At 46.0% G+C, this 16,370-nt stretch overlaps 1 pseudogene; it reads left to right on the top strand.

Annotated features, from left to right (window-relative positions):
* The window catches only part of LOC100434050 (putative HERC2-like protein 3), a 34,463-nt pseudogene extending 23,702 nt beyond the window's left edge, over window positions 1–10,761 (top strand).
* Window positions 10,762–16,370: the final 5,609 nt, after the last annotated feature.

Genomic DNA, 16,370 nt, shown 5'->3' on the forward strand with positions numbered 1-16,370 from the left:
GTGACTCAGGAAGGCATTTAGTCCAAGGCAGCCCACAAACTGTCCAGGTGCTGGCTGCCACCACTGCCATCTGGGCCTTAGAATGGGATGTCAGGACACATCTGCAGCTGGCACTCTGTCCTCGGAGCCTGCAATTTAAATAAGCTCCCAGGCACCTCCGATGCAGGTGCGTGGAGTGGCTGTGGGATCTGGCAGTCTGGCTGGAACTGACTTTCTGCATTTTCCTCTCATGTGTGCACCCGCCCCTCTTTGAGAATGTGGTGGCCAGGCCGGGGCAGCTGCACCACCAGTGAGTCTCGTGGTTGGTGCTGAGCCTGTATCTGAGCGAGTGAGCCGAGGCCTGGTGGAATTGCCCTGCAGTCTCGGTCCATCGCGTCCTCCTCCAGTGAGAGCCCCCGCCGGAGCACACCCCACCTGCCACCTGCCTTTACCTTTCCTCTGCGGTCCCTGACTCTGAACTCTTCATGTAATGTGGAGTTAGTCAGCACTTTATCGCTTCTAGGGAAGCAGAAGTGAGAATTTAGGGGTGCACCAAGAAAGCTAGATCCTATCTGTGGAGATCCAGGTTGTGGGAGGAGGTTTCGTGACATTTCTTAGCTGTTCTTAAAAGACATGTGAAGCTTCACATGGCTGGGCTTCGTAAGACCATCCAAGAAGCTGGGGCTGCCAATATAATTTGTTATTTTGATTATTTTTTTTAGAAGCCGAACAAACTGAAAGGAACATTCACCCCACTGCAATGATGTTTACCAGCACTATTAACTTACTGCAGACTCTTTGTCTGTCTGCCGGAGTTCATGCTGAGATCATGCAGAGTGAAGCCACCAAGACTTTATGCGGACTGCTGCGAATGTTAGTGGAAAGCGGAACGACGGACAAGACATGTATGGAATGAGAGATCGAGGGCCCAGGGAGTCAGCGCTGGGGGCCGCATGCTTGTCGTGTCTGGGTGTGCATGTGGGTGGGTGTGGATGTGTGTGGATTCCTTTCCTGTGGCTGCTGTAACTAAGTACTACAAACTTGGGGGCTTACACAGTAGAAATTCTCATGGTTCTGGTGGCTGGAAGGCTGAGATCAAGGGTGGTTCCTTCTGAGGCTGTGAGGGAGAAGCTGCTTCAGGGCTCTGCCCCAGCTTCTGGAGTTTGCTGGCCTCTTTAGCGTTCCTCGGCTTGTAGAGGTGTCACCCCGATCTCTGCCGTCATCTTCACATGGCATTCTCCCTGTGTGTGAGTCGCCTCCAAATCTCCCCTTTTCATAGGGACATCATTCAGCCTCATCAAACTGATTACATCTGCAGCGACCCTGTTTCCAAACAAGGTCACCTGCTGAGGTACGGTAGAGGTTAGGGCTTCAACATACCAATTTTGCAATTCTGAATTTAACCCATAACACTGGCTTCAAACAACAAATTTGTTCTGTCAGAGTTCTGGAGACCAGAAGTCGCAAATCCAAGTGCGGGCAGGGCCATGCTCCCTCCACAGGCTCTAGGGGAAGGTCCTTCCTTATTTCATCCAGCTTCTGGGAGCTCCAGGCTTCCTCGGTGTGGGGACGCATTGTGCCAGTCTCTGCCTGCGTCTTCACATGGCCCCTGCCCCTGTGTTCTGCATGTCCTTTTCTGTCTCTGAAAGGACTCTTTCATTGAGTTTCTTTTGATGTCACCTAAATTCTTACCTTAATGACGTCTACAGAGACCTCATTAAATAAGATCATATTCTGAGGTTCCGAATGTATGTGAGGTCGGGGGACAGGCACAGTTTAATCCATAAAGTGTTTGTGTGTGTGGAGAGTAAGTATGAGAAATGTGAGCTGAGGGAGTGGGGTGAGTGTGCCTGTGACTGAGAGTGAGCACATGTGAGTGTGGGTGGGTATGTGGGCGTGCTCCAGTGTGTGTGAGAGCATGCGTGTATTAGTGGTGTGCTGGAGAGTCCGCACATATTGATGAGAGTGAGTGTGTTAGCAGTCGATGGGCAAGTGGCTGAGCGTTTGTGTTGCAAGTGTGACGGTGTGTTTGTAGCATGTGGTTGTGTGGGTGTGTGTATGCGTGCATTTATGTGAGTGGTGTGTATGTCCATGAGAGCGTGTGAGTGGGCAGGTGACTACATTCAGGTGAAGTGGGAGTGAAAGCGTCAGTGCATTGAGCCAGTGTGTGTGTGTGAGGGTGAGCACGAGGGGGGCATGAGTGTGAGGGGATTACTGGGTGTGTGAATGAGATGAAGTGTAAGTCAGTGAGGCTTGGTGAGTGTGAGGAAGTATGAGTGGGTGGCAGCACCCACTCATGTGTAAGTGTGCGATTGAGTGCGAGCATTTGTGTAAATGTGTATGAGTGCCTTGTATCTGTGTGAGCACGAGTGACGTTATTGTGAATGCGTGTGAGTGAATGTGAGTATTTTGCTCGTGTCAGTGAGTGGGAGGTTATAACAGTGTAGGTGTGAGTGTAAAGTGAGAAAGTGTGTGGGTAAAGGTGTGAGTGGGTGAGTAATCAGTTGTGACTAGTGTTTAGGAGTGTGAGTGCATATGTGAGTTTTTGTATGCATTGGGAGGGGTAAGTGGATGTGAGAGTGCATAGGAGTGTGTCAGCTTGCATCTGTTGTGTGTGCATATGTGTGACTGGGATTGTGTGTGTGTTAGTGATTGTGACAGTGGTGGGTGCACCTGAGAGTGTGAGGGTGGGTGTGTGAGTGCCCATGAGTGTGTCTGAATAACTTAGTATGGGTGTGAGTGTGAGGATGCATATGAGGGTGTGAGAGTGTGTGTGTGTGAGCTCATGTGAGTGTGCTGAAGGAAGGCAGGTGTCCTCATAAGCTTGGATAGCTGAGGGCAGGGTGGGGGAGGTGGGAGGGAGAGCAGGTCCTGTGGGGCTGTGGGCGGGGTCCCTCGGGGGGCCCAGCCTCCAAGCCTCAGCCTCCATTCAGGGAGTAGTGGAGTCCTAGAGCCAGGCAGAGCAGAGGTGGGCCCACTGGTGCCAGAATCCAATGGTGTAAACCTAGTGAAAAACTCATTTTGTTAATGCAGATGTATTAAACTTGGATTGGAAACTGTCTCTACTAAAAATACAAAAAAAGTATTTAAGTGGTGCAGATTAAATATAAGCAAATGTGGAGATATTTAAAACATGAAATTAAAAATATAATAGATGCACTGTTGCAAATTACTGCTATTTGAATTATAGATCATTTTCCTATTGCCTAGAAACAATGCATAGCTAAAATTCCCTAACTACTTTTACTACACATGCTTACAAGGTTTTAAAAATGCCTGTAGTCCCAGCTATTCGGCAGGGCAAGGCAGGAGAATCACTTGAGCCCAGGAGTTTTAGACCAGCCTGGGCAACATAGTGAGGGCCCATCTCTAAAAAAATCAAACAAAAAAATTCGGAAATGTTTCTTGAACTAACTTAAAAGCCGCCTTCCACTTCTCACTTTGAATTAGTTTGAATTAATTTACAAACTGCAATATATTTTAAAGGAGCTTATTGTAGAAAATAAGATAAGTTGATAAAAAAAAGTAAGGATTTATCTTTAGGGATTTGTCTTTAGGGACTTGTTAACCAAGCATATCTATTTTCCCTCCCGCAGCTTCTCCAAACAGGCTGATGTACAGGGAGCAACACCGGAGCTGATGTATGCTGGGGTTTGTGCGGAGCATCGCTCTCACGCCGCAGGTGTGCGGCACCCTCAGCTCCCCGCAGTGGATCACGCTGCTCATGAAGGTCGTGGAAGGGCACACACCCTTCACTGCCGCCTCGCTGCAGAGACAGGTAATGTGCTGCCAGGCAAAACCAGTTCCCTGAGAGAGGCCTCCATGTACTGAAGTTCCCTGCCCTCAGATTCAGGGGCCTTTATTCAGTAACGAGTGCAGAAAGGGTCTAGAAGTGACAGGGTAGATTTTCTGGAGGCAAGGGGCAGAGGTCCTTGATAATTGGTAAGTTGCTAACCTTTAGTTTACCTGCTTTTCTCTTAAGTGGTAAATCCTGCAACTACTCACTCATCTGCTTCACAGAATTTGTAGTGTAATTCTCTTAAGAATTAAACTAAAAATAATTCTTTTTTTTTAAACACATGCATCTGTAATGTTGTTTTTTTCTAAAGTCCCTGACAATCCTAATCACTAATCAACTTGAGTGTAATTACCTGGCTGTAAAGTAATGAATCTCAACATTTTCACATGATTACTTGCATTATGAGAACAGAAAATAAAGAGAGGCTGGACGCAGTGGCTCATGCCTGTAATCCCAGCACTTTGGGAGGCCGAGGCAGGTGGATCATGAGGTCAGGAGTTTGAGACCAGCCTGGCCAACATAGTGAAATCCTGTCTCTACTAAAAATCCAAAAAAAATGAGCTGGGCTTGGTGGTGGGTGCTTGTAATCCCAGCTATTCAGGAAGCTAAGGGAAGCAGAATCGCTTGAACCTGGGAGGTGGAGGTTGTAGTGAGCCGAGACCGTGCCACTGCACTCCAGCCCGGGTGACAGTGCGAGACTCTGTCTCAAAAAAGAAAAGAGAAAATAACAATCTCTAGTTTCTTAATCAGATTTTTTTTTTAATGCTTGTCATTTTAAATTTTCTTTTATCAGATCTTAGCTGTGCATTTGTTGCAAGCAGTCCTTCCATCATGGGACAAGACCGAAAGGGCGAGGGACATGAAATGCCTTGTGGAGAAGCTGTTTGACTTCTTGGGGAGCTTGCTCACTACCTGCTCCCCCCGACGTGCCCTTACTCAGAGGTGGGTGGCCGTCTCCCTTCCCTGTGCCCTGGTGAAGAGCAGCACAGTGCCGTCACTCAGAGGTGGGTGGCCATCTCCCTTCCCTGTGCCCTGGTGAAGAGCGGTGCAGCAGCTTCTCCCCTTGTTACCTCCTCAGAGTCCACACCAAGGCGGCGCAGGGTGCGCTCGCAGGCCTCGCTGACTGCCACCCACAGCAGCACACTGGCGGAGGAGGTGGTGGCACTGCTGCGCACGCTGCACTCCCTGACTCAGTGGAATGGGTTCATCAACAAGTACATCAACTCCCAGCTCCGCTCCATCACCCACAGCTTTGCGGGAAGGCCTTCTGAAGGGGTGGGTTTGTGTTCTCAGAATTAATTTAGTTGAAAGGTAAACCTGTAGGGATTGGGCAGCTCCGTGAGTGTCCCTGGTGGAGCTCGCTGTTTGGTCTGCACTAGGCCTAGTTAGAGGACTACTTCCCCGACTCCGAGAACCCTGAAGTGGGGGGCCTCATGGCGGTCCTGGCCGTGATTGGAGGCATCGATGGTTGCCTGCGCCTGGGTGGCCAAGTTGTGAACGATGAGTTTGGAGAAGGCACCGTGACTTGCATCACCCCGAAGGGCAAAATCACCATGCAGTTCTCTGACATGCAGACGTGTCGCGTTTGCCCATTGAATCAGCTGAAACCAGTAGGTGAACTTGTGCGCAGTTACTGTATGTTAAGGGAAATTGGCTTTACACTAGAACCCAGCACCAACATTAGCACTTGAAAGAACTTGATTCTGGTACTTCAAGTTTGCCTTCCAGGAAGCTGTGTGAGCTTGTGCGTCTCTGGTGAGCAGGGCCTGTCTCTCAGGGCACCTAAAGCAGTGGTTCTTGTGGTTTCAGCCTCAGAGACACGGAGAGGGCTTTAGCAACCTGGAAGTTACCATGCATCTATGAGGTAGTTCTAATTATTTTAAAATGTGAATTTATGAAGTCTACTTTTTATTAAACAACTCAAATTTTTAAAAAACTTAAACATGTTTAAACACCTTTAAAAAAAAACAGCCTTTCTTCATGTAGAAAATGCTTAGTTGTTTTGAGTGACGTGACTTAATGTAACAGCTACTGTTATCTTAACCTATGAATCAAGGATGCACAGGGAGAAGGAGCCATTTACATTATTTTCATGTAGCCCAAGTGCAATGTTACTGTATATTCTTTTTCTTTTTTTTTGAGATGGAGTCTTGCTCTTGTCACCCAGGCTGGAGTGCAATGGCACGATCTTGTCGTCCCTCTGCAACCTTTGCCTCCCGGGTTCAAGCGATTCTCCTGCCTCAGCCTCCTGAGTAGCTGGGATTACGGTGTGTGCCACCACACCTGGCTAATTTTGTATTTTTAGTAGAGATGGGGTTTCACTATGTTGGCCGGGCTGGTCTCAAACTCCTGACCTCAGGTGATCCACCCTCCTCGGCCTCCCAAAGTGCTGGGATTACAGGCGTGAGCCACCGTGCCCGGCCTGACTATATTTTCTATAAAGTACTCTTTTTTATTATTATAGGAATATGTACATGTTGTAGAAAACTTTTGAAGTATATAGAAAATACCTGAGAAGATAGTAACCACCACACTGATGTAATTACTGTTGACAGGTTTGTAAAGAAAAATTAATATAGATTATACTTATTATATGTATAAGTCTCTATCTTGCCTTTTATGTCATTTTAAAAAATGATTATTCTCAGCTATAAAAAGGCTTCCGGGTATGTGTGGCATTTCAGGATTAAGCCCATGGTTTTGATGACTTTCAGCACGTTTCATTGGTTAGTCATACTGGTCACACGCTGACAGCTTCTGTGTCCTCTCCAGCTCCCTGCCGTGGCCTTTAATGTGAACAGCCTGCCCTTCACAGAGCCCATGCTGTCTGTCTGGGCTCAGTTGGTGAACCTCGCTGGAAGCAAGTTAGAAAAGCACAAAATAAAGAAATCAACTAAACAGGCCTTTGCAGGTCAGTACATCGTGCTTCTTGATGAAATAGCTGCCGTCTTAACTCGTGTTGTTTGTACAGTGTTCTTTTATGAGTGAGTTCACGGACGTGCTAAAGTCCTGGGGTTCACCTGGGCCCACCATTTGTTGAGTTGCGGTTGGCAATGTAACCCTGTGTTCGTGGTAATGAGTGTTTTCGAGTCAGCCTTTCTTGCCATGTTCGGAGCCACACTTGAAGAACCCCATGGCTGACACCCTCTTCTCTGTGTCACCCTTTATCCCGGAAGAGAAGTCTGTGTTCACCTCTTCCCTCCTCCCCTCCATTCCAGGGCCCTGTGGCCCAGTCACCCTGTTGGACCATGGCTCACAGTCTGTTCCCTGCCAGATCCAGGGGCCTCTGTCCCGGAAGCACCTGGCTTGCTTGTGGCATTCAGGGTGGCTGAGACTGTAGCCTTGCTTGACTTTGCCTTCCTTTGGGTCTAGAATGCAGCTCTCCTGAGTTTCTTTCCATGTTTCTAGGGAGCTCTTCTCTCTGCTCGTTCTTTATATCCTGGAAGTCTGTGTGGCTTCACCCATAACTATGGCATATTCTGCCCACTCTTCTTGAGTTTTCTCTCCTCTTGCTCCCACAGACCTACGTTTTCTCCCCTCTTGCTCCCACAGACCTAGGATTGCTCCTTCAGCATTTATGATGTAAGCACTTTCAAGTCTGGATTTCCCATTCACATCTCTGGTTGGAGGTGCAGTGCATGCAAATCACAACATGTCCGAAATTCAGCTGGCTTTCTCTAGTAGCTGCCGTTTCCCATCGTGGTGAATAAACCTGTCTGCCAGTTAGTCGAGCCAGTGCCCGAGCGGCACCTGCAGCCCTCCTTCCTTCCCACCCCACACTCTCTGTGCTGCTTCTGCGGCCTCTGTATTCAGATAAGCCTTGGGCATTGCTGCCATCTTCATCAGTTAAAGAGCTAGTGGGGCTGACAGATTCTCTCAGAGGAGTCTTAGAAGAAGAGTGAAAGCAGCTGAACCTTCAGCAACTTGGGGAACATTTGATCATATTAATAGTAGCTGACATGGTTCTAACCGTGTTAAACCCATTGAATCCTGCGTCCTATCAAGTTAGGTGCCTGGAGAGCAGGGAAGGAAGACCCAGGAGGCAGAAGGTGCTTACCCAGAAGCACCGAGTGTAACACTGGGAAAGGCGAGCCCTTCGTCACGGACAGTGTGTGCGGTTGGCAGATTCCTGAAGGGCAGAGCGTTACTCATCACCATGTGGCGGAGGCTTGATGCTGGCGAGGAGGGAGTCTGAGCAGGGCACGCCCTTCTCACTCTTTCCTTCCGCAGGACAAGTGGACCTGGACCTGCGTACGAAGAAGTGTGCGAAGGTGATGTTGGCAAAGTCATCAAACTGGACAGAGATGGATTGCATGATCTCAGTGTGCAGTGTGACTGGCAGCAGAAAGGGGGCACCTACTGGGTTAGGTACATTCATGCTGAACTTATAGGTGAGCACATTCTTTGTTCAGTGCTTTTGCTTTTTCTTAGAGACAGAATTCCCATAAATGAATACTGATTATAATGATTTGTTATTGAAATCTGTAGGCTATCCTCCACCAAGTTCTTCCCACATCAAGATTGGTGATAAAGTGCGGGTCAAAGCCTCTGTCACCACACCAAAATACAAATGGGGATCTGTGACTCATCAGAGTGTGGGGGTTGTGAAAGGTAATATTATCTGGGTAATAAAATTCCTGATGTTAACTTTTGATTAACGCATGTGTACTTAGTATTTCTTTTTGTTCAAGCACACAAAAAAAGAAAACAAGTGTGAAGAAAGAGATAGAGTGTTCCTTTGCTTGTCATTACCTTCTGCCAAAGGCCACAGAGGAACTCACCTGCAGTGAAACAATCAGATTTATTAATGTTAACTCATTGCAGTGCAGGAGAACACACACCTTGGGGAATGGGTGTCTCCATCAGAGGGAGTGAGCAAGGACTAATGAAGTTTATGTTGGGTATTTGGGGGAGGGGTGGAGAAAGCAGGGGTAATTCTAAGACAGGATGTCTTAATAAATTTACCTGGCAGGCAGAAAGAACGGAGCCATGCTAATGTCATGATTGGTAAGGAAGCAGTCATTCATATCACCAGGATAGGGGACTGTGTGGTTGTTTGTGGTTTGGATCAGACTCAACTTTAATCACACATGGTTAAGGAGGGGTTTTGGTTGTGCCTTGATTCATCAGTCACAGAGTGGCCTTATCTGATGTTCGTGTTCTGTCAACTTGTCCTGTCAGTTGTTCTGTGAAATGGCCTAACACTGACATTAACAGGCCATCTCCTGACTGTCAGGACTGCTTTTTCTTTCTCCTCCCCTGACCAGGCTGGAGTGCAGTGGCACCATCTCGGCTCACTGCAACCTCCATCCCCGGGTTTAAGCAATTCTCCGGTCTCAGCCTCCAGAGTAACTGGGATTACAGGTGCCCACCACCGTGCCTGGCTAATTTTTGTATTTTTCGTAGAGATGGGGTTTCACCATGTTGGCCAGGCTGGTCTCGAACTCCTCACCTATTGATCCGCCCACCTTGGCCTCCCAAAGTGTTGGGATTACAGGCGTGAGCCACCACGCCTGGCTCCCTTTTTCATGCTGTATAAAAATTTAGGACTGAATTTAAGAAATGGAAATGTGCTAATGGTGGGAATTAGGAACTGGTTTAATATGATACTATTGAGATTCCAAATCAAATCCGTGGCACACTTTCAAAGGTGTACTATGTCCGTTTTAACAGTTGCATGAGAAATAAGTATGTGTATAGTTTTATAAACTCTTGATGCCATAAAGAGATTGTTTGTTTATTCATCTGAACCTTGTGGAAGCCTCTCTTTTCATCAGATCGCTTAGAAAATGGCCACAGTTGGTGGTGGTTCCACAGTGGTGAGAGGTTCCTAGAGCTTCTCATGTTACATAAGAACAAATGGATTATTTAATATTTTACTTTAAACATTTTTCTTTGCTTAAGAGATTGTTAAAATATTTGCAAATCAAAACAAGACAAATTTTTAAAATAAGAATTTGGTTTCTTTGTTTTGAGTGACATGTTGCTCTTATCAAAGGACAAAAGAAGTCTTCATGTTATTAATGTGGTTTTTATTCCCTGAGATACCAAAGGTATTATATGGAATTGTTGACTTGGTGTAATTAAAAACCCAAATGTCCTATTTTAAACCTAATGCAAAAGTAAGGAATGTACTTTACAATGAACCTCCATGTGCTCATCACCTGGCTTTAACGATTGTCACCTCACGGCCAAAATTATTCATGCTCCCTTCTTGTGATTATTTTGAAACCAGGCGCTGACATCATGTATTATTTCATCCATAAGTATTTTAGTACCTATCTCTAAAAGATAAGACTCTTTGTAAAAAACAAATAACTACAATGTAGTATGACATGGCTAGGTGCAGTTTTAAGTTCAGGTTTTTATTGGTGAAGAGGAAGATGGATCAGGTGATTTGTGTTCTGTCCTAGCTTTCAGTGCCAATGGAAAAGATATCATTGATGACTTTCCCCAGCAGTCTCACTGGACTGGGTTGCTATCAGAAATGGAGTTGGTGCCCAGTATTCATCCTGGGGTTACGTGAGTTATTTTTATGATTGCTAGATTTGCTTTGGGACGAATGGTTTTCTGTTGAAGTAAGTTTAATAAATGACCTTTCTTAACTCAGTTGCTATTTTACAAATAGGTGTGATGGATGTCAGATGTTTCCTATCAATGGATCCAGATTCAAATGCAGAAAGTGTGATGACTTTGATTTTTGTGAAATGTGTTTCAAGACCGAAAAACACAATACCAGGCATACATTTGGCAGAATAAATGAACCAGGTATGGCAGAATGTTTATATTCTCTCTTCCACCAAATATTAATGAAATACTTATTGTGGACCACAATGTATTGGAATTTGTTATTTTAAGGTTCCTATGTATACGGTAATTCTGTAGAGTGAGTACAGTGAAACGGAAGTGACGGTCCTACCCACTGATGACTGGCTGGCTTTTTAAAAAAATCAGGATGGAGTGTCGGGGAAGAATTAGAGTAACTAGGCTTGTTTGTTTGTTTTTCCATAAAGAAACATTAAAAGAATCTCAAGAAACTAGTAAGTGTTTAGTTGCATGGCATGTGGAATTAGTTAGATGGAGAGTGAGGTTTTTCATTTATATACCTTTTACTGTATTTTTCATTGTGGCAAAATATATATAACTTAAAATTAGCCACTTAATCATTTTCTAAGTTTATAATTCAGGGTATTAAGTACCTTAAGTACAGAGTTGCACAACCATCACAACTCTCTCTTACCAAAACTTTTCACCACTCTGATCAGAAACTCTGTACCCATTAAGCAGTTTAACTACCCTACTTCCCCTTACCCCAACCCTGGTAACCTTGAATCTAACCTTGGTCTCTATGAATATGACCACTCCAGATACCTCATCTAGATGGAACCATGTAAGATTTATCCTTTTGCGTTTAGCATAATGTCTTCAAGCTTCATCCGTATTGTAGCATGTGTCAGAACGTCATCCTTTTTAATGGCTGAATGATATTCCACTGTATGCATATATCACTTTTCTTCTTTGTGAGACAGAGTCTCACTCTGTTGCCCAGGCTGGAATGCAGTGGCATGATCTTGGCTCAGTGCAACCTCCGCCTCCTGGCTTCAAGCAATTCTCCTGTCTCAGCCTCCTGAGTAGCTGGGATTACAGGCCGGTGCCACCATGCTCAGCTAACTTTTCTATTTTTTTTTAATTATTATTTTTTTGTGACAGAGTCTCACTCTGTCTATAAGGAGTGTATATGTTATATACATTTTTAGTTTTAGTACTTACTGAAGATATTAATTATAACATCTATTTTTGACTCATTCAAATCTATTATTATTTAGTATATTCTCTTAAACAATGCAAAGACCTTAGTTCTCTTTAACATCATTTATCTTCATTCTGATTTATGCGTTCTTAACATATTTTAATGTTTTGCTTTTGGTTTTTTTTTTGTTTTTTTTTTTGAGATGGAGTCTCACTCTGTCGCCCAGGCTGGAGTGCAGTGGCGTGATCCTGGCTCACTGCAACCAACACCTCCCGGGCTCAAGCAATTCTCCTGCATCAGCCTCCCGAGTAGCTGGGATTGCAGGCTCCTGCCACCACGCCTGGCTAATTTTTGTATTTTTAGTAGAGGTGAGATTTCACCATGTTGGCCAGGCTGCTCTTGAACTCCTGACCTCAGGCAGTCTACCCACCTCAGCCTCCCAAAGTGCTGGGGTTATGTGCATGAGCTACCACGTCCAGCCAAAATTTTATACATTTTATACAAATACATATCTAACAGAACTATAGAAGACATTCTTTTATGCACACAGAAAATGTTCATAAAATCCAGTCATATGCTAAGTGGGTCATACGCTCAAACAAAGTTTCAAAAAATGTCAAAGGATTTGCCAGGCACAGTGGTTCCCAAGGTGCTGGGATTACTGACGTGAGCCACCACACCAGCCAAAACCTTCATTTTAAAAAAGGCTGGGTCATGCATCATGGGTCATGCCTGTAATCCCAGCACTTTGAGAGGCCAACGCAGGCGGATCACCTGATGTCAGGAGTTCGAGACCAGATGACCAACATGGTGAAACCCCGTCTCTACCAAAAATACAAAAATTAGCTGGGCATGGTGGCACGCACCTGTAATCCCAGCTACTCAGTAGGCTGAGGCAGGAGAATTGCTTGAATCTGGGAGGCGGAAGTTGCAGTGAGCTGAGATTGTGCTACCACACTGCAGCCTGGGTGACCGAGTGAGACGCCATCTGAAAAAATAAATAAAGGCTGGGTGCCAGATGTGGTGCATAGGCCTAGTTTGTTGACTCCTGTACTTAAGATATAAAACTCTAAAGAACAGTGGGAGGGAGCTTCCCTCTAGAGGCACAGGAGGGGACAAGTTGGTCCCTGAGCAGTGACTTTATAATAACATGTTACACTGTGTTTTTTGTTTTTGTTTTTTGTTTGTTTGAGACAGAGTTTCACTCTTGTTGCCCAGGCTGGAGTACGATGGCGTGATCTCAGCTCACAACAACCTCCACCTCCCAGATTCAAGCGATTCTCCTGCCTCAGCCTCCCAAGTAGCTGGGATTACAGGCATGCACCACCACATCCGACTGATTTTTGTATTTTTAGTAGAGATGGGGTTTCACCATATTGGCCAGGCTGATCTTGAGCTTCTGGGATCAAGGAATCCACCAACCATGCTTTCCAAAGTGCTGGCATTACAGGCGTGAGCCACTGTACCCAGCCAAGAATTGTTTCTTCTCCTTACCTAGGTAGAGACCTCTTCAGAAATGCTGGGAGATCTTTGGAGAGGGGAGATTTTTCAAATAAAAAATTTAATACTTGGCTGGGCATGGTGGCTCACCCCTGTAATCCCAGCATTTTGGGAGGCCGAGGCGGATGGATCACGAAGTCAGGAGATCGATACCATCCTGGCTAACACGGTGAAACCCCGTTTCTACTAAAAAAATACAAAAAATTAGCCGGGCATCGTGGCAGGCGCCTGTAGTCCCAGCTACTCGGGAGGCTGAGGCAGGAGAATGGCGTGAGCCTGGGAGGAGGAGCTTGCAGTGAGCCGACATCAGGCCACTGCACTCCAGCCTGGGTGACACAGCAAGACTCCGTCTCAAAAAAAAAAATTTTAATACTTTGGGAGGCCAAGGCGGGTAGATCACGAGGTCAGGAGTTCAAGAACTGCCTGGCCAGGATGGTGAAACCCCATCTCTACTAAAAATACAAAAATTAGCCGGGCATGGTGGTGGGTGCCTGTAATCCCAACGACTCAGGAGGCTGAGGCAGGAGAATCGCTTGAACCAATGAGCCAAAATAGCACCACTGCACTCCAGCCTGGGCAATGAGAGTCAGATTCCATCTAAAAAAAAAAACAAACATTGATCTAGTTCTAAACCTCATTTTGAATCCACCCACATTGCTCTGAAATACATTCATCTTTCCTGTGGCTAAAACCTTAAAGCCTTGCCAGTAACTCCCATTGCACTTAAGGAAATCCAGTCTCCTTGTTGTGGCCCCTGAACAGGCTGCTGCTGGCCCACCACGGTGCCTCTAGTTTGTGTAAAATGCATATGTCAACTTATAATAAATCATACAAGGCTTTTTTAGCTCTAAAAGGCTATTATTCACTAGTTGCTGTGTGAATCAGTATTTCTGGGTGCAGTTAGAAGTTATTAGAGTTGATGACCAAGACTCATCTCAACCAGCACGGGGGAGGCATCTGCTCGTTTTATGGTCAGTGACTCTGGGCCTCCTTCTGCTGGGCTCAGTGCTGAGGTGGGTCTGACTCGGCTCAGAGCTGTGCACCCCGGCCCTCCTCCCCAACTTGCATGAGTGCTCTTTAGGATGGAGCTGAACACTGGCTTCTCAAAACCACTTGGCCCCACCACAGGCCCTGAGAACTGATTGAGTCACTCTGGTGGGCTCCCCAGCCCTAGCCAAGAAGGGTTTCTCTAGGGAGCCTGGCCCCCACTCATGAGACCTGGAGCTCCAAAGATTCTAACCAGCGGCCTGCCTCCAGGGAGGAGCCACTCGCCCCCACCAAGCTCCCTTCACAGAGACCCATCCAGCAGAGCTGAGGAAAACCATGCCTCATAAATGAATAAATACATAAATAAGGGTGCCAGGGACCTATGGATTTTGTAATTCCTGAAAGAGGGCAGAGTGGCTGGCTCACAGCAAGCACAGCAGGAGATACTGCTCCCTGGCCAGGCTGTGCTCTGTCTCTTTGGAGGGAGCCCTAGGGGACAAGAAAATCCAGAGGAGACCAGATCACCCAGAAGGTACCTCTCCACCCCTTCCCTGGAGTTTCTGGGACACGAAGCCCACCCGAGGGACACGTGCCTCCTTGGGAGTTGTACCAGGCCTCCTTCCTGATCTGGCCATGCAGTGGTTTTCAGTGCCAGAAACAGATGAATAAAATAGGCCGTTTATTGGATGTTCTTCAGGAACATGCACATTTCTTTGGATCTTTCCATCGTTTTATCTCTATTTAAAGTTAAATGCTGTGTTATACCAAGTACTGGTAAAGATGTAGAGCTACAAGAATGGTCCAGCTGGCAGTAGCATAAAGTTGTATAAGCACATTGGAAACCTGTTTGGCAGCTTCTACTAAAGCTATATCTATGCTTACCTTCAGAAATTCCATCCTAAGCATGTACACAAGAGAAATGAGTGCATATGTCCACAAAAGGACATATAAGAATGTTCATTGCCATTTTTATTCATAAGAGCCCCAAATGAAAACAACCTAAATGTCCATCAACAGGAGAGTGAATAAGTGGTGATAGTCACATCATGGAATACTACACAGCCAAAAAAGAAAAATGAAGTGGTAGGAACGTTCAACAACATGGGTGAATAGAGGGAGCCAGGTATGAGAGACAGTGCACTGTACCAGCCCACTTAGATGAAGCGCAGGAAGGCAGAACTGACAATGATTGAAGTCAGAAGAGTAGTTTCTTTTGTGGGAAAGTTAGATCAGGAAGGAGCTCTCTGGGGTACTAGAAATCTGCCGTATCTTGGCTGGGTGCAATGGCTCACGCCTGTAATCCCAGCACTTCGGGAGGCCTAGGTGAGAGGGTCGCTTGAGCCCAGGAGTTAGAGACCAGCCTGGGCAACATAGTGAGATCCCATCTCTACAAAAAGTTAAAAATTAGCATGGCATGCTGGTGTGCGCCTGTAGTCTCAGCTACTCAGGAGGCTGAGGCAGGAGGATTGCTTGAGCTCAACAGTTTGAGGCTGCAGTGAGCTATGATTGTGCCACTGCACTGCAGCCTATCACTTCAGTGACTGAGCAGGACCAGTCACCAAAAAAAAGAGAAAGGAAAGGAAAGGAAGAAAGAAAGGAAAAGAAAAGAGAAGAAAGGCTGAGTGCACTGCTTCACATCTGTAATCCCAGCACTTTGGGAGGCCTAGGCGAGAGGGTCACTTGAGCCCAGGAGTTAGAGACCAGCCTGGGCAACATAGCGAGATCCCATCTCTACAAAAAATTAAAAATTAGCATGGCATGCTGGTGTGCGCCTGTAGTCTCAGCTACTCAGGAGGCTGAGGCAGGAGGATTGCTTGAGCTCAAGAGTTTGAGGCTGCAATGAGCTATGATTGTGCCACTGCACCGCAGCCTGTCACTTCAGTGACTAAGCCAGACCAGTCACAAAAAAAAAAAAAAAAAAAGGAAGAAAGAAAGGAAAAGAAAAGAAACGGCTGAGTGCACTGTTTCACATCTGTAATCCCAGCACTTTGGGAGGCCAAGGCAGCTGGATCACTTGAGGCTGGGAGTTTGAGACTAACCTGGACAACATGGCAAAACCAAAAACACAAAAATTAGCCAGGCATGTTGGTACATGCCTGTAATCCCAGCTACTCAGGAGGCTGAGGCATGAAAATCCCTTGAACTCATGAGCCAAGATCACGTCACTGCACTCCAGCCTCTGTGACAGAGCAAGACTCTGTCTCAAAAAGGAAAAAAAAAAAAAAAAATCTGAAAAAAAAAAATCTGCTATATCTTCACCTAGGTGAGGCTATCACATACATTGATATATATTGGAATATGTGTGTGTGTGTCTCAGTGTATATACCAAAATGCACATTAACAAAGATTCTGGCC

Source organism: Pongo abelii, chromosome 16 (genome assembly GCF_028885655.2).
Source record: "Pongo abelii isolate AG06213 chromosome 16, NHGRI_mPonAbe1-v2.0_pri, whole genome shotgun sequence".
Classification (NCBI taxonomy): Eukaryota; Metazoa; Chordata; class Mammalia; order Primates; family Hominidae; genus Pongo; species Pongo abelii.